The 19,480-nt window shown below is 39.1% G+C and overlaps 1 protein-coding gene across 9 annotated transcripts in view; it reads right to left on the bottom strand.

Moving 5' to 3' along the window:
- The window catches only part of FNDC3A (fibronectin type III domain containing 3A), a 109,047-nt gene extending 90,228 nt beyond the window's left edge, over positions 1-18,819 (bottom strand). For 2 of the 9 annotated variants that reach the window (XM_081547514.1, XM_081547522.1), the window contains exon 1: positions 16,649-17,183. The gene's annotated coding sequence lies outside the window, so the exon portion shown is untranslated. Of the gene's footprint in view, positions 1-2,705; positions 2,852-8,040; positions 8,137-11,628; positions 11,744-16,648; positions 17,184-17,356; positions 17,615-18,210 lie in introns of those variants that run through there. The other 7 variants (XM_081547516.1, XM_081547521.1, XM_081547518.1 and 4 more) reach the window with 6 other exon arrangements.
- Positions 18,820-19,480: the final 661 nt, after the last annotated feature.

The raw sequence follows: 19,480 nt of genomic DNA, 5'->3' as shown, positions 1-19,480 counted from the left end.
ACCATCTCATCCTCTGTCATCCCCTTCTCCTCCTGCCCCCAATCCTACCCAGCATTAGGGTCTTTTCCAATGACTCAACTCTTCACATGAGGTGGCCAAAGTATTGGAGTTTCAGCTTCAGCATCAGTCCTTCCAATGAACACCCAGGACTGATCTCCTTTAGGATGGACTGGTTGGATCTCCTTGCAGTCCAAGGGACTCTCAAGAGTCTTCTCCAACACCACAGTTCAAAAGCATCAATTCTTCGGCACTCAGCTTTCTTCGCAGTCTAACTCTCACATCCATACATGACTAATGGAAAAACCATAGCCTTGACTAGACAGACCTTTGTTGGCAAAGTAATGTCTCTGCTTTTAAATATGCTATCTAGGTTGGTCATAACCTTCCTTCCAAGAAGCAAGCGTCTTTTAATTTCATGGCTGCAATCACCATCTGCAGTGATTTTGGAGCCCCCCAAAATAAAGTCTGACACTGTTTCCACTGTTTTCCTCATCTATATCCCATGAAGTGATGGGACCAGATGCCATGATCTTAGTTTTCTGAACGTTGAGCTTTAAGCCAACTTTTTCACTCTCCTCTTTCACTTTCATCAAGAGGCTCTTTAGTTCTTCTTCACTTTCTGCCATAAGAGTAGTGTCATCTGCATATCTGAGGTTATTGATATTTCTCCTGGCAATCTTGATTCCAGCTTGTGTTTCTTCCAGCCCAACGTTTCTCACGATGTACTCTGCATATAAGTTAAATAAGCAGGGTGACAATATACAGCCTTGACGGACTCCTTTTCCTATTTGGAATCAGTCTGTTGTTCCATGTCCAGTTCTAACTGTTGCTTCCTGACCTGCATACAGGTTTCTCAAGAGGCACGTCAGGTGGTCTGGTATGCCCATCTCTTTCAGAATTTTCCACAGTTTATTGTGATCCACACAGTCAAAGGCTTTGGCATAGTCAATAAAGCAGAAATAGATGTTTTTCTGGAACTCGCTTGCTTTTTTGATGATCCGATTACTAGTGTGTTATAGGCTTCCCTGGTGGCTTAGAGGGTAAAGAATCTGCCTGCAATGTGGGAGACCTGGGTTCAATCCCTGGGTGGAGAAGATCCCCTGGAGAAGGAAATGGGAACCCACTCCAGTGTTCTTACCTGGAGAATGCCCATGGACAGAGGAGCCTGGCAGGCTACAGTTGATGGGGTCACAAGGAGTTGGACATGACTGAGTGACTTCACTTTCAGTGTATTATAAATTTAGCTGTATACTATGTACGTACTTCTCTGCATATACGTCAATAAAATTATTTTTTAAAGTTAAAATGAACACATGATCACCTCGATGCAGAAAAAAAACACTTGATAAGATTCAACACACTTTCATGATAAAAATACTCAACGAACTAGGAACAGAAAGAAACTACTTCAACATAATAAAGGCCACGTGTGAAAACCTCAGAGTTAACATTATACTTAGTGGTGAAAGGCTGAAAGTTTTCTTCTCATCAGGAAAAAGGTTAGAATGCGCACTCTTACCACACCTATTCATAGTATTGGACACAGTACTAGAAGTGATAGGCAAAGCAATTGTGCATGAAAAAGAAATAAGAGACATACAAACTGGGGATAAATAAGTAAAACTATCTTTGTTCACAGATGACAGGATCTTACATGTAGAAAACCCTAAAGATTTTTTTAAAAAACCATTAGAACAAATAAATTCGGTAAAAATACATGACATGCAATCAATGCACAAAGATCAGCTGCATTTCTATACACTAACTGAAACAATCTGATATCTGTTCCACGTACTTTTAAAAAGAATAAAATAATTAGGAATAAATCTAACCAAAGAGAACAAAGACTTGTATACTGAAACCATGAAATATTGCTAAAAAAATTAAAGAGGACATGAATAAATGGAAAGATACCCTGTGTTCATAGTTAGAAGGCTTAATATTGTTAAGATATCCATAACACCCAAAGCAATCTACAGACCAAGTGTAATCTCTATCTAAATCTCAATGGCATTTTTTTTTCCAGAAAAATTCATTCTAAAATTCCTATGGAATCTCAAGGAATCCAAAAAACAGAAAAATAATTTTGAAAAGAACAACGTTGGAAAACTCAAACTTCCTGATTTCAAAACACATTATAAAGCCATGGTAATCAAACAGTGTGATAATGGCATAAAGACAAATACACCAATGGAATAAAACAGAGAGCCCAGAAACAAACTGTTGTGTATATGGTCAAATGATCTTTGACAATGATGCCAAGACCAGTCAACAAAGAAAGGGCAGTCTCTTCAACAAACAGTGATGGGAAAACTGCATATCCACATGCCAAAAAAAGTTTTTTGTTTTTTTTTCAAATGAAGTTAAACCCTTATCTTGTACACCACATTCAAAAATTAACTCAAAATGAATTAAAGACCCAAATGTGAAACCCATAACTCTCCAAGAAGATAACCAGGGGGAGAGCTTCAACACTGGACTTTGGCAATTATTTCTTAGATATAACACCAAGAGCAAAGGCTACAAAAACAAAAATGGACAAATAGGACATCAAACTCAAATACTTTTGTGCATCAGAGGACACATTGAATAGAGTGAAAAGGCAACCTATGGAAGTAGAAAAAAAAAATACTTGCAAACTTAGCTCCAGTTGCTACAAAATACCACAGATTGACAGGCTTAAACAACAGACATTTATTTCTCACAGTTCTAGAGGGCAGGAAGTCTAAGATCCGAATGCCAGCATGGTCAGGTTTTTGGTGAGGGCCCTTCTCCTGGCTTGCAAAGGACCTTCTTTCTGTATCCTCACATGGCTAAGAGAGAGAAAGCTCTGGCCTCTCTTCCTCTTCCTGGATTTAAAGGGCACTAATCCCATCATAAGGGCTCCACCCTCATGAATCACTTACCTCACAAAGGCCCCACTCCTTAATATTGACACATAATGGTACAGGGCTATGACATATGAATTTTGGAAGGACACAAACATTTAGTCCATACTCAATTCTGCCCCTGCTCTCCCAATTCATATCCTCTTTTCATGTAAATTAAAAAACACACACACACACACAGAAAAACACATTCATTCCATCCCAATAGCCACAAAAGTCTTAACCCATTTCAACATAGTCTAAAATTGCATCTAAATCAGATTTGGGTGAGACTTGAGGTACAATTCATCCTGAGACAAAATTCCTCTCCCACTGTGAACCTGTGAAACCTGTTAAGTTTCATGCTTCCAAACTACAACAGTAAAATAGGCATAAGACAGATATTCTCATTACAAAAGGAAGAAATCAGAAGAAAAGTGTGACAGGTCCCAAGGAAGTTCAAAATCTAGCAAGGCAAATACCATTAGATTTTCAGGCCAGAGAATAAGAATATCTTTGGTTCCAGGCTCTGCTCTCTGGACCCTAAGGGATGTGCCATCACTTCCACAGACATTCCTTTCGCTTGGCAGAGTCTTGCCCATGTGACTCTGCAGAGCAGAAGTCCCATTCTGTGAAATCAAGGTGGAGGTACCCTGCCCTTCAGGCCTGTGCACCCTGAACCTGTGGTAGTGGCAGCCCTGATGACCCTGAGTCACCTTTGGGATACTTGTCTATTCTTGAAGAATAACACGTTTAAAGCCTTCCTTCATTGCATTCTTCTTGCTTCCTTGAGTCTCACACCTGGCCCTTTAGCCCCACCTGGCAGTGTTTTTAATGGTATAATTCCATCTCTTCCTAGCTTCTGTTGAGATGCTGATTAGGTCCTTGGCTCAGGTCCACACTAATATCCTTATTAAATGGTTGGTGAGCCACACTCTTGGTGTTTTCTTCTGAAGGTGCTTTCTCATTTTTGCAGCCTGGATAGGCTGAGAATTATCCAAATACTTTTAACTTCTGGTTCTTTTTTGCTTAACAAACCCTTCTTCAATTCATTTCTCTCCTTTCATATTTTGCTATACACAGTCAGAAGGAATCAAGCCACTCTGTCAACACTTTGGTTAGAAATCTCCTCAGTTAAATATCTAATTTTATCACTCACAAGTTTCACTTTCCACAAAATGTTAGAACATGAACACAACACCGCCTCGTTCTCTACTCCTTTATAACAGGGATCACCATTTCTCCATTGTCCAATAACAAGTTCCTCATTCTCATCTGAGACCTCATCAGAACGGCCATTACAGTCTATATTTCTACCAACATTCTGTTCATGATTATTTATGAATTCTCTAAAATGATGGAGCTTTTCTCCTCCAGCTCTCCTCTCTTCTAAGCTCTCACTATTTGCCATTAGCAGTCCCTTAACAACAATTTTGGGCTTCCCTGGTGGCTCAGTCAGTAAAGACTTTGCCTGCAAAACTTAGTCAACTCTCCATGAACCTAGGAGTAACTAGTTAGTGCAGTGGTTCTCAGGTTCCTCAGACTCAGAGCCTCCCTTCATATAATCACATATTTTGAGATATCCCTCTCCTATTCTGAAGTGAAATTCACAGGTAATGCAATCTAACTATACAGATAATAAAAAATAAACGTGAAATACCACCTGTCATATGAAAGAGAAATGTAAAGAATATAACCTGATATGTATATCAACACGTATGTGGCTAAACTGGAAGATAAATTCTACAAATTTCCAAAACACTTCATGGGGAGGAAAACCAAGCTGGGTGAGACCGCTTAGTGCTCTATTCTCACTGTGCTGGACGGTGCAACAAGTGATTGACAAGTAAGTTCTTTGTGACTTAGAGCAGGTTGCTTTTTTCTCTGAGCTGGAGTGTCCTCATACTGAAATGAGAACACTACTTATTTCACAGGAATGCTGCCTGTATCACTTAACATTACATACGAGCACTTAGGACCACATCTAGCCCATAGTAGGATCTCAGTGAATGTTCATTCTCATCATTTCTTTCTTGGAGGAGTCAAAGTTACTGTGGGTCCAAGGGTTATTTGTCCTCTTGGCAAGGTTTACCTGATTGGGCTTAGTGTTCTTCTACCGGGGAGTAATTCAAAGACCACTGGGAGACGAGTGGGAGTAATTCAAAGACCAAAATGTTAGAGAAACAGTGCCTTTTACTGCTCCCCACTGCTCCCGCCCCTTCTCCAAGTAGGTGAAATTAACATGGGTCAAATTGCCCTTGCTTCTCTCCAGCCCAGTCTTTTCACTAGGGACCTTAGTTCCGTTCAGTTGCGTCCGACTTTTTGCGACCCCATGGACTGCAGCACGCCTTTTTCTGGCACATACGTCAAAGTTTGTCAAGCCTATACTCATTACCCAGTTCCAAAGCCACTTGCACATTTTCAGATAAATATGTTACCACTGCACTCTACTTATCATACCAATTACTGTCTTAGCTTGTGCTACTGGAACAAAATACCACAGACTGGGTGGCTTAAACACCACACATTTATTTCTCACAGTTCTTGGAGGCTGAGAGTCAAGATTGGGTGCCAGCACAGATTCTTGGTGAGGGCCCTCTTCCTGGCCTGCAAATGGCTACTCTCTTGCTGTATCTTCACATGGCCAAGAGAGAGAAAGCTCTGCCCTCTTCTGTGTCTTATTATTAGTGAATAATATTAGTGAATCCATCATGAGAGCTCTAGCCTCATGACCCCATCTAAGCTTAATAATTTCCCAAAGACTCCACCTCCAAAAACAATCACATTGAGGTTTAGGGCTTCAAGATATGAATTTGTGTGGATGGGTGGGGGGAGGAGATATTCAGTTACAACACTACTAGATTTAGAAACAGTACTGTTTTCTCACTCAGTCCCTGTCATAATTCTGAAACTGTACCAGTTTCCTTGTGCATACATTTTATCTAAGTTTCTCTTCCTAACTTTCTTATTAACAGCCATCCATTCTACATGAATTTGTTCTATTTTAATGATGCTGCTGTCATAATGATAACAGTCGAGACCTAGAAGCCAAGGTAGATAACTCATGAAATAAGCTTGGCCGGGGGTTTGAAACTTCAGCTCTACTTGTTCAAAAAGTATGTGGGAAAATACAAAGAAGGATCCTACTTGGATTACAGCCAGAGTGTAGCTGACAGACATAGAGGAAAATTATGTACATTTATTAATAGATTGAGAAATCTAATTTTTTTTGGTCTTTTGCCTTGTCTAAATCAATGAAACTAAAAATTACAGGATTCCAAGGCCACACATGAAATCACAAGACTCTTATACACTCCAAGGTAGATTTAGTACATTTAAATCTACATTTTAGGATTACTTGAAAATATACATATGAAAAAACATTAGGTAAAAATATTAAAATTACAGTAGCAACTATATTAAGATAGTGGAATTACAGTATTTTTTCTCTATTTCTTCAACTGTTTTGTAATGTGGGTATGGTTATACCACTTTTATCAAAATTCTGATTTAAAAATGAATAGTCTCGAGAAGCCACAACTTCTCAAGGCAACTACAGAGTCACATCCAGCTGTAATAAACTATCTAAATACGCTTTCAGGGAAATTTCAAGAAATTCTGCTTGAACTTGGACTTTTATCCAAATTACTAATTCATCTTATGAACTGATACCCTAAAATGTATTTTTCCAATTTAGATAGTATTTTTTTTCAAACATTTGGATTTTTTACTTTCTAAACTTGACTACATTATATTAAAAAAGAGGAAGGGGAGTATTTTAAAAACCCCCTGCAGTGAAACTTAACGAGATGAAAGTCACAGGAATTACTATGCAAGATCATCTTATTATTTCTTACCAGAAACTTAAACATTTCACAGATTTAACAATAACTACATGATTTTAGATTATATTTTTCCTAAGACTAATTAATTCAATTACCCTGTTTGATGTTAATGGTACTCCATAAAAATGACTCTTAAAAATATATGTAATTTGGAACTTCCCTGGTGGTCCAGTGGTTGAGAGTCCACCTTGCAACGCAGAGAATGCAAGTTCAATCCCTGGTCAGGGAACTAAGACCCCACATGTCGCAGGGCAACTGAGCCCACACATGGCAACTAGAGAGTCTGTGCACCACAAGTAAAGATCCTGCAAGATGCAACTAAGACCTGGCACAGCCAGGGCTTCCCTGGTGCTCAGTGGTAAGGAGTTCACCTGCCAATGCAGGAGACACAGGTTCGATGCCTGGCCTGGAAAGATACCATATGCCATGGAGCAACTAAGCTCATGTTTCATAACTATTGGGGCTGTGGTTTAGAGCCCCGGAACCACAACTACTGAAGCCTGTGTACCAGTGTCTCCTGCTTGGCAGGCAGATTCTTTACCACTGAACTAGCCGGGAAGCCTGTATGAGGTTTAGGGGAGTGGTTTAAATGTAACTGTGTGTACTGGTGAGTGTCTTGCTTTTTCATGTAAAATGTCTTAAGAGAAGTGTATCTGTATCTACTTTGTCCTTTTTCATGACTGTCTAATATTCTACCAGGAGGGTATACTATAATTTACTCCAATGATGAGCACAACATGCTTTCATCTTTCTTCATGTATTTCCCTTTCTTCAAGGAAAAATCATGTAATATTCTCTATGAACCTATGGTATTATTTCTGTATTATAGATACACAGAAATGAAACTTTTGGTTTAGAAGTATACACTTTGAAAATTGATAGATACAGCTTAATTTTCACCCTAAAAAGATAAAACTGTTCATACTCTGTTCAACAGTTTGAGTGGCTACTTTCCAATTTGATACTTAGCTAAGGTTTTCCAATTTTTGCCAATTAGCAAAGATTTAAAAATATCTCATCGATGTTTTGAATTTCTATTATTGGTGTGTTTGAGTATCTCTTCAAAACTGTACAGGCAATATTTCTACTTCTATGAATTTCCTACTTACATCCTTTCTCATTTTCTACCAGGTTGATTTGTAGGCACACCTTGTATACCTTGAATATTAACTTTGTCTATTATATGTCAAATATTTTAGCCCAGGCCACTGCTTGTCTTTTTTAATGCCATTTAAGTTTGACATCTCATTTGAAATGGCTTTCACTGCCCCGAAATTTTTTTAAAATTCAATTCTTCCAAAATTTTTGCCATTTTATTTTTTACTTACTGAATGTAGTTAGTCCAACTGGAACTTAGTTTTGAGAGTGCCACAAAGTGAGTACATCATTTACAGACTAGCTCTTCCATTACTCACTTGTTTATCATATAATAAATTCTTCTGTAACCACGGAGCTCCTCCTGAATTCCTTATTCTGTTCCTTTGATCAACACGCTCATTCTTACTCCAAACTATTATTTTAATAATTATAATTTTACAGTATGTTTTTTTATCTTTGATGGGTAAATTCCCTTTGGTTATGCTTCATATTGAAACTTATCTGTCCATTCTGGTGCACTTTCCTTCTCAAAACTTGAAACATCAGTTGGTCAAATCCCATTTTAAAAATTCTGTTGGATTTTTAATTAGGATTACACTGTCTTTACTGATTAATTTGGTAATTAAGTTCTCACATTCAGGAATATACTATTCTTCTATCAGTTTAAGATCTTCTTGTACTTTTTTTCTTCAGATGGTGCAACATATTTCTAAAAATTTCTTAAGTCTTTTATAATTTAGGCTTCTACTTTTCTTACTGTTTTTCACAGTTGGTTATTGCTGGTTTATAAAAAAGATAATGAATCTCCTAAGTTTATCTGATAGCCACTTGGTTTACTGAAATCTCTTTTTGATTCAAATCATTTTCTGTTGCCTGTCTTATATTTTCTAAGTAGATAATCATATCAACTGCAAATAGTAACCATAATATATTCCACCTCACTCCTCTTCCCCATTATTTAGAGGTTATTTTTCTTGTTTCTTAATGTACTGGCTAAGACTTTGACCAGTGTTCCTTTCTTTTAATGAAAGTACTTCTAATAGTTCACTATGACATTTAATACAGGTTTCTGGTAGAGTCTCTTTATAAGATTATTTTTGGTTGATAAAAAGTTGTCAGGGATAACTGAATTTTAGAAAATGATTTTTTTTTAGCACCAAAGAGAGAAACATACACTTTTCCCTATTAACCTATTAATATAGTGAATTACATTAACATATTTCCTAATACTGAATCAATATTACACTTCTGGAATTCTACATATCAGAATTGGTATGATTCAAAGCTAGGCTCTGGAGTCAGATACCTGGGTTCAAAGCCCAAATCTTTCACTAACTAGTTATATGATTTTAAGTAAGTTATTTAACTTCTTTGTGCTTCAGTTTCTTCATTTTAAAAATGATGACAATAATATCTACCTCAAAGAGTCGTTTTAAGGATTAAGTCAACTAATATATATAAAGTTGTTTACAATAGTATACAGAATACAGACAGCATTTAATACATAAATAATTATTATCATTTACTGAGTGCCTTACATTTGCCAGCCAAAAGGTATGCAGCATTACAGGGGTCAGCAAACTAAGACCTGTGCACTGAATCTGGCCTCCTGCCAGCTTTTATTGGAATACAGTTATACCCAATGCTTATAATTTATCTATGGCTATTTTTTAAGGCTCCTAAACCACAGTCAAATAGTTGCAACAGAGTTCATATGGCCACAAAGCCTAAAATACTTGCTATCTGCTCCTTTACAGAAAAAACAAAACAAAACTCCAACTTGTGAATTACTCTTCAAATTCACAGAGTTCAGTCTAACAGATGAGACAGGCAAGTTAAAATATATATATATATATGCTACAGTATGTTACGTACACATTCATGATATTCTGAGCATACTGTGGAAACATATGGCAGTTCAGTACTAAACTACAGAAAGGATTCACACAAGAGAAGAGAGACAAAAGAAGAGGTATTTTATTTACTTTTCATTTAAAAATATTTTTATATGCCTTTCTCTCTCATCCAAGTGTGTGAATTGCTATACGAAAGGAATACAATGTTGATTTCTGTGACATTTCATGTTCTAAGTATCCAGAACATTTAAGCTTTTTAAAAAATGATAGATACATAAGTGAATGGATACCCTAACAATGATTAGAAATGCCTATCAAAGGTCTAGATATAAGTATCCCAAGGCAAGTATTTTACTTGCCATGTTAAATAAGCTCTTTCTTTTAAACCCTATAACAGCTAATTCCAGGAGACAGATCCCTGTATTACCCCTCTTTAAAGTGAAGAAACTAAGGTAAAGCAATATGTTCATGTTCATAACAGCCAGTAAGGGAAGAAGTCAACAAACAAACCTATACCTGCCTAACGTAAAATACATGCTGTTTATACTACAAAGTTGGCAAGTGGTGGGAAATAGATACAGTCAAAGAATTTGTTGTTGTTTAGTTGCTAAGTCATGTCAGACTCTTTGAGACCGGCCAGGCTCTTCTGTTCATGGGATTTGCCAGGCAAGAATGCTAGAGTGGGTAGCCATTTCCTTCTCCAGGAGATCTTCCCGACCCAGGGACCAAACCTGCATCTCCCGCATTGCAGGCAGATTCTTTACCACTGAGCCACCCCGGAAGCCCAGTCACAGGATACCATCACAGTACAAACTCTAAGATAAAGACAGAATACATTATAATTGATGCAGCAGGAACTGTAGTGTAGTTTAATTTCTAAAACTGAGCAATGATTTGAATAAATTTGTATTTTTGAAGGAATAGTCTGGAAGCAGCCTGAAGGTTAACTAGAGGGACAGCTGCCCACATATTTTACCCAAAGTCTACTCTATCACACACATTAGACCAGTTTTGGTCAGGTTCAAGTAATCGATAAAAAAATCTAATCGCTAGCACACTATGGCATTTGAGGAATAATGATCTGAAGTATTGGAAAGAGCTTGTCCTAATACAGAAGAAACAAAAATGTATTTCATAAACTACTAACTAAAATGTAAGGGAAAATATATATTGCAAATGAAAATATTACATAGAAAAAAATCAAGTCTAAGAATGAAACTGTGATTGAGAATGGCTGTCACAAAAAAGACTCACAGACTTAAGGGAATGAATTTATGGTTACTGACAGGAAGGGTGGGAGGGAGAGATACAATGAAGTTTGGGATTGACATGTATATACTGCTATATATAAAATAGACAACCAACAAGGACCTACTGTATAGCAAGGGAACACTGCTCAATACTCTGTAACAACCTAAATGAGAAAAGAATTTGAAAAAGAATAGATACGTGTATAACTGATCTCTTTGCTGTACACCTGAAACTAACATTAGAGATTAAAAACATAATAAAATCACAAATTAAAATTACGTCTTCACTATTTTTATTTAAGCCAATCTTAAGACAAATGGATTTTGAAGTAAATGAAATCACTACTCCCTTCAAGCTAGAACTCAACAAAAGTACACAGTTGTATTTGACATCTATTCCTGCAAAGAAAGCATATAATTACTTTTTAAAGAAAAGTCTTAACTGTGCTTTAAAATGTACTTAAACATCTGTTTAGAACTGCCAGAGAAGTAGGCAGATTTTTTTTTTCCTCACTAGGGAATTGGATTTCACTAAGAAATCACTTAAATTGTTCAAATTATTCTGTTCAAATATATGTTAAAATGTGAATTCTGAAGAAGGAAAGCAGAACACAGTAACTTTCAGACATTTTTGATCGAGGTTGATTAACAATCTATCAAATTTAGAGATCTTTTACACCAAGGTTTATTTCAAAGCACGTATCATACTTACTTTGTATTTCTAACAACTAGCACATAAGCAATCTCAAGAAGTGAGGCAGGAAGAGATGGAAGTCAATCAGAACAGTTTCATCGTAAAATGAGAGTACCACCACATATCTGGCAGTCTATATAGGATTTAAAAAAAGATAATCAACTTTCCAGTCAGAGTTCAAGTGGATCTTATTATTATACATACAGAAATAGTCATCTACTTGAAAAAAAAACACAACACATAAGGAATTCACTTATGCATAGTTCTATCCCACTGCGGAAAGACTAGCTGAATTTCCTTGGAATAGATCAGTATTCTCTTGCAAAGAGGAACACAGGCGTTGGATACGGACAATGAAAGATTAATAAGAATGGAAAGAAAGCTTTTAAAATGTGCACTCTCTTTGCCAAGAAGGCAGTTAAAAGTTTTGAGTAAACTAAATGTTTACTGGAATACTAATATTTACAGAACTTTGGAGGATAAAGCTTGAACTCATGATTTCTGGTCTTACTAAAAAAAGGCTGCATTGCTTCCAATGTATTAATGTATTAATGTAAAAACATATGGTACTTTAATATCATCATGGTTTCCAACATCTCTTTGGGTGCTCACAATATTTCTGTGGGGAAAACAGGATATATATTACTCTCCATTTTAAGAACTGGGAACCTACGACTGAAAAAAAAAAAACCTAATCTGAAATCATATGGCTAATAAGGGTAAACTTGGAACAAGATCCAAAGTACTTTATCTCCTATCTAGGAAACGGAAACAGCTGGAATAATGAAGCTGTTTCAAATACTGACAAAAGCAGGGTGGCAGAGTGAATTGTTAATTTCTCCTTAAAGCGAAATTTAAAAAGCTGAACTTTTATTACGTAGCGATTCATGAAGGCTTGAAATTTAGTTCAAAAGGTCTATAACGCCTTAAAACTGAAAACAGTACACACATACACAAAGTATGGAAAATGCTAGTTTAAGTAAAAGGGCAAAAGTTAACTTCAGTTTGGGGGTTTTGTTGGTTTGTCCGCTTTTCATGTCTTTAAGAGGAAAAAAAGAAACTCCATTGATTTTACCCAGACAGCTCTCCATCTTATATATCTTTACTTTTCCCAGCACCTAATGCTATCTCTGACATACAGAATGTATTCACTAATACCTACTGATTCAAAGAAACCTCTCATGCTATATTCTTACTTTCTTGATAAGACAAAATACAGAGTAACCCTAGCCAATTTTATTCATGCAACCATAACCTGAAGCACCACTATTTATCTGGTAATGGTACATGAAACACAACGTGCTGAAGGAAACAGAACTGCCTTAGAAACACACACCTATAAATTTAGAAACTTCAAAAGAGATATTTCATGTAGAGGAATTTCCAAAATAACTGATACTTACCCTTTAAATCACTGTAACTTATCTTTAAACAATCATAATGAAAATATTTTAAAAGAGACTTCTAGGTCTTTTTTCTCTGCCTCAATCTACATGTGATACAATCTTTTCTTGATGACTCAAGCTCATCAATGTAAATGTCAATTTTAGACTATTCTATAGCACAGTGACTCCTGGAGTTACTGAGGAATGTCGCAACTGTTCTTCTCTTCACTAACTCATCCTAAACTACTTTTACAAACAATGTTTCCTGCTGCCTGCTCCCCAGTTGTCACTTACAGGCCACCCGCATCCTAGCCAAGATTTCTAAAATGCCAGCTGTAGTTTAAAATATGTACAACCTGAATAGGCAGTTGATATACTTAACCTTACACAGATTCTAAATCAAGCCCTGGAGTAGCTATTTTCACTGCTCTAAGGACTAGCTCAAAGACTTTTCTTCTTTCACTTCCTAGTTTGAGACTCAAGTCTAGCCAGTTGCTAGAAGTCTGGTCACAAAATAACAATTACAATAGAAGTTATTTCTGCATGTTCTCTTTATTTTTATTATAACATATGGAAAAACATAAATGATATTCAAAACACACAAAACCACCATGTAGACAAATGATGTAAGGCAGCTCACATTATATGCTATATGGACAATTAACTAGCCAATTATTAGCCAATAGCCAGCAAAGTAGGCCTGCTTGTCAAATTCTGCGATTGGAAGAAAACAAATAAAAAAGGATATTCAACAGAGACTATAAGTGGCCCACAAGGCCTAAAGTATTAGCTATCTGGCACTCTACAGAAAGTCCGCTGATCCCTGATCTAAGCTATAATAAACACACACATATAAAATATATAAGCTATTCCTCAAACATAAAGCTTAAGTTATTAATATGTCAAAGATGCAGCATTCTTTCAGTGATGGCTTTACAATGATACAGCCAAACTGTCCTGTTCAGCCCTGCCTATTCCTTTCTTGACCATGTCATGGCGCTAAGCCAAAATCTTGACTTTAACTTCTTTTCTTCTTCCTCCTGATAGTTACCCTCTCACACTGGTCTCCTTGAATGTCTTTCCTTTTGCTCGATCCCAAAATCCTTCCTAAGATTCAAGTTTGACTTCTTCTGAATGCCTTCCAAGATCATTCCTGCCCTCAGTAGCTTCACTTTCCTGTAAATTCAGTCCTTGCCACATAATTTAATAAGGCCATCTTGTATTTTTTTGTTAAGGATTTCTTCTTCTTTTGTTAAGGATTTCTTGTTAGTCTAGTATCCCCAACTAGTCTGTAAACTACTTGAAGGAAGGAAACACATCCCATTGCTTCTGTATCCCCACTCTTAATAGCTCACCATCCTCTGAGCATGTCATCTCCCCAGAGATGACACATGCAACTCTCTATCTTGAGGAAAAAAAGCCTGAGGCCTGGTAGTGGGTGATAAGTGATTGGAAATATCAAAGGAAGACACCTACTAAGGAACCTGATGTAAAACCATAGGTTACGCTACAAACGTATAAAGTATACATGAAAGGTAAGCAAAACTACCACAGTGGGAGGATGGAGATAAGATCAAGGGATAAAGAGACCACAGCATAACACTCTGAAATAAAATGTGGCCAAAATATTAAGAAAATAGTAAAAGCTCCCAATACAGGTTAAAAAAAAATTGTTTTTCACCATTATTGGTCATTCATTTCTTTCAAGCAAGCAGCTCTCGACATGATATCCATAGGGGCCATTTTTCTTTTTCTTTTTGCAATGTGATAAACAGAAGCACTGAAAAAGACTCAGTGGAATTGCAGGCAGAGCATTCTAAACCTTTGGATTTACAATACTGTGAATTTATTTGAAGTCTGCTAGAGACTGCTCGGGGGAAGAAAGCAATCATTTATCTTTTGATCACCTGGCTAATAAAATTGGAAATCATACGCACAGCTCTACATCATTCTCAAAGACATCATCTAGACTCATTTTCATAGAAAAATGCACCAAGAACATTTTTTTAAAAAAACAAAACCTTTAGGTTACCTCATCAAACTGTATTTTAAAAATACAGGCAAAATAGAAGATGTACAAGCCTTGGGTATATACACATTAAAATATACAAATATTTTTTAAATAGACACAACTATTACCCATAAATCTAAACTAAAATTATAAATTAAATGCTCTTTACCTAAGTAAAGCTACAGAAGATGATGAGACTATTAATCATGTATCCCTATTCTTTTTTGGGTTTTATAGCCTCTCAATCCTGATCTCTGCCTGGCTGGTCAGAGAAGAGGAAGAAATTTTTTCTTAATCAGTAATAAAATATGCTCAATATTATACTATAGAACTTAAAAAATTAAGACATAATTACTAAATGCAGGAGAAAATAAATCAGCTTTCAGTTACTCATATAAAGGGTGAAAGTGATGACACAGACGACATCAAAAGGTAATCCTAAATCTGTTTTTTTGAATGCATATCATTAATTTGGGAGAAGTAAATTACCACTATGTTTGATTGAAACCAATGTTAACCAGCAGTTAATTTTTCCTAAACACTCAATGATTTTTGAGGGTTCAGACAAAATGGAAAAAGAGGGAGTTCATTCAGAAGCATACAGGTGGTTAAAAGCAGCCAGCCTGGGATAAAAAAATTTTCAGTTAACCTACCCAAGAAAACTGAGAGATGTTCTCTGAAAGGAAAAAAGAAAATTTCATAAAATTTACTGTGACAGTGCTAAAATTCTGAAACAAAATTATTTATAAAAATTTTAACAATTTTTTTTTTCCTGTCAAGTCAGTATCCTCTCTTCCCACTAACTGGTATAAGTGGTGATAGCAAGAATTATCAGTGGGTTAAGAAACTGAAAGCAAAATTTTAGGCACTACATTATAAAAGATGTGTTACAACAAATCCTTTTTATCACTGTTTTAAGTCCACCATCTGTCTCAGTGTGCACTTTTATCTCATTACTTGAGCAAAATCAAATCAACCAAGAAAATATCAAAAAGGCAGGAGACTCATTTCTCTGGACTATTTTTAGGTGATTTAAAAGCTTACACGATGGCAAGAACTACAGATTTAGCAAATACACAAAAACTAAATATTTATCCAAATACAAGATCATAGCCATAAGATTCAATTAGTTTCTGCCTAACATATGGCTCCAACTCCTGGATGGCATATGTTTAGCACTAGTGCTGGTACTATCATGGTGATAAAATATTATAGTAACAGTTCAACTTTTCATTCTTATATTACAGAAAAATACCAATTTTGCTTTCAAGAAATAAAAACACGCAAAGAAGCAAAATCATTTTGCCGCTCAATTTTGAGTCCACAAATCGACATGCACATGAGCTTTACAGAGTCAAAAAAAAAAAAAATTCTGTCAGCCTGGTCTTCTTAGTTAATAGATGCTCAGACACAAAGGTGTCCGAAGGAACTTAAATGAAATTTCACAAACGAAAATCCCGATTTTACGATTCCTAGCACCCCTCACTATCCATTACCCACCCCCGCCCCCCACAAAAAAATACCCCAAGGTTTTTTTTTTTTTAACGCTAACAGTTTAATAAAAGAACGACTAACATTAATTAAAACAGCCGCCGTTCTGCTCGCGATTTTACGGCTAAATTATGAGTTCATTTTCCTTTACCTAACACATGACGTCCTTCCACCGCCGTGTCAAAAGTTCAAAGATCCAGATTGTTAAACAGGGCGAGGACTGCAGCCTGGAGTCCAACCCACGCGCCACCCCCCACCCCCGACTGAACAGGTGGTTAACTCAGCCGGCTGAAGGAACGGCCAGGTACCGGCACCAGCCAAACAAGATCAGACACACCGGGGCGGGTTTTCGAGGTTTGAACCCCAACAGGCGCGGGGGGAAAGTCTCTTCAGAGGGGCGTTCAAGTTCGGCGGCCGCCGGGCGGCCACAACCCCGGGCGCGGCGGACGCTCGGCGATCCTCTCCGGGAGGGCTCCGGCACTCGACCCCCGCGCCGCCAGGAGCGGCGCTGCTCGCCGCGGGCCGCCGGCCAGAGGGGCGGAGGGAGGACCGTCCGCGCCCCCGCGCCGCCTCCGCGGGCTGGTGGCGGGGCCGTGGCCGCGCCCCCGCGAGCGCCTCCCGGAGAGACTCGGGCTCGGCAGGTGCCGGACAAGCGGATGCGTCCCGCCCGCACCCCACTGCCCCCCACCCCTCGGCAGAGCGCGCGCCCCCAGGACGGGGTGGGCCGCGCCCCTCGACGGGCCCGAACCCCCGCTCGGCGCCACGGCCCTTCACACCCAGCCTAACGGTTTCCGTGACGCCTGCCGCAGGACGCCTCAGTCCCGCCCGCCTTTCCCGAAGGGAGCGCCCGCGCTCTCACCTCCGAGTCACGCCGCTCTGAGGCGGAGGAAGGCGGCTACCCCGGCGCCTCTTCTTCGGGTTCCTGATCGTCCTCGCTCTACCTCAGCGGCAGAGCCAGCTCTCGGGGCCGCCGCAGCCGCCGGCGCACTGACTGTTGGGGTGGTTTCCCGGCAGTGACGGCGCCGCCTCAGCCCCGCTCCTCGCTCCCTCTCCGCGTAGCTCCCGCTTTCTGTTTCACCCGAGGGACCGCGAACGCCGCCGCCGCCATGCTTACTACGGAGCCGGGAGGAGGAGCCCAGAGTCGGCTCGCCGAGTGCGGCTGCGCGAGCCCCGCCGACGGCGCCCCCGGCCGGCACGGACCCCGCGTCCACGCCCCGCGCCCGCGCCCGCACCCGCCGCTCTGCGGGTCTTTCCCCGGAGCGCCGGGCGTCCGAGTAACCCCACTTCGCCGCTTCCTGGACGCCCACCGCCCTCCCGGGCTCCGGGCTCTCTCCCGAGGCCCGGCTGCGCCCGAGTCGTCGTAGCCGCCGCGGCGGCCAGGCTGCTGGCGACACTAGGGAAATGAGTTAATAATGAACGTTCCTGGGACCACTCACACAGTTCTCAGTCCAAACTCGAAAAGACTCCCTGTGAGGCGCACCGGGCCTGTCTCTTTCCGAAAGCACAAAACTTAGTGCCGGCAGGTGCTTTTAAAGACACTCTCCCAAAGAATAGGAAGCCAACCGAAGTGGGCTTGGATGTTTTCAATTCCAAACGCTTTAGTGCCCGGGATCTCCTCGGCAAGCAAAAATACTTAGATATTTACTGCAGTTGAAAATGTGGGGGTTAGTTTTTTGGTCTCTTCCCCAATCAAATCGCGTGGAAACCCATTACCTTAATTTGTGCAACAGCCCGAAGACCTGGAAGGGAACGCAGCCGAAATTTCCCTGAACCTCCAGCGACTGGGGGCGCTGCAATAATGCCTGAGGGCTGCCCTGGGCTGCTTCCTTTTGCGGGTTCTAGTAGAAGACTTGGGATGGGGGTAGTCCTTGGGACGGGGAGTCTAACCCAGGAACTGTCCCTTCAGAAACAATGGCGGTGTAACCAGGCTTCTCTGTCTGGCTTTATTTCGGTTTATTAATTGTGCTGCCTTTCAAAAATAGCAGTGCTTTTTCCCCTCCACCTTTTAACAGAAATCCTTTGAAAATGTATTTATTCCCTACCTTCTTAAGGAATACATGGTTAATGAAATCCTTTGTTGATGACTGGCCATCAGATGCCATACCTTGGCCATAACCTAAAGTCCCAGGATTGCTGAGATATAGGGTCTCTACTTAGGTGATCTTCTTTCTCTTTGGAATATTCTCATCACCATTTCTAATATCTGTTACTGCTTCTCATCTTCTCATCTGCCTCTTGAACCACTCAGATCCTTCCTCTCATCCTTTCTACTTTACTGTTTATTTTTTACTCTTTTCTCCTTTCTTGTGTGCTTTTCTCTATGGCTCCAGGTAATGATTGATGAGGTGTTTATAGCCACAATCAGCCAATGAGAGGTTTGTTTTCTTCCTCTTCTTCCCATCAGTAAATAGGACAGTGACTATATCAAGTGGTATCTTGAGATATTTTCTCTCTTGTTCACTCTCAAAAGTTCTTTTCCTGCGTGCTAGAGAGGTGTTTTCCTTTTCTTAATTTCCAGATTTGGCCCTCTTCCAGACAATTGCTGGAAAGCTGATCTCTGAATAACTGAAGCATAACTGTGTATTTTAAAATAGGAGGATTTATCAGAGTGTGGGCAAATTGGGTGGCTTCTCCATATTGCTTCCCTAACTCTATTTGGTCTGAGACTAAGCTAGTGGTTTCCAAACCCAATAAGTAATTTCCAAAGCTTCCTATTCAGGAGCTTTTTAAAAAGACAGAATCTTGTAATCTATCCCTCAAGATTTAATTCCTTTGGCATTGGGGGTGGAGGTGAGGGGGAAAAAATGTCATTTTTAAAAACTATATTATTAAAAATTATATTTGGGGCATACCTACATGTATAGGCACAACAAGAAAAGAACAGCTATTTTGGAGGAGACTAAAACATAATTCAGAATACCATCGAAGTAGACATAGATTAGTTTACAATATGCAGTGCTGTAAGGTTGAGTCAAGTGGACTG

This window comes from Giraffa tippelskirchi, chromosome 12 (assembly GCF_054371585.1).
Source record: "Giraffa tippelskirchi isolate mGirTip1 chromosome 12, T2T-mGirTip1v1.2.pri, whole genome shotgun sequence".
Lineage (NCBI taxonomy): Eukaryota > Metazoa > Chordata > Mammalia > Artiodactyla > Giraffidae > Giraffa > Giraffa tippelskirchi.
The sequence above is the reverse complement of the archived record's forward strand: the minus strand, read 5'-3'. Positions and strand labels throughout refer to the sequence as shown.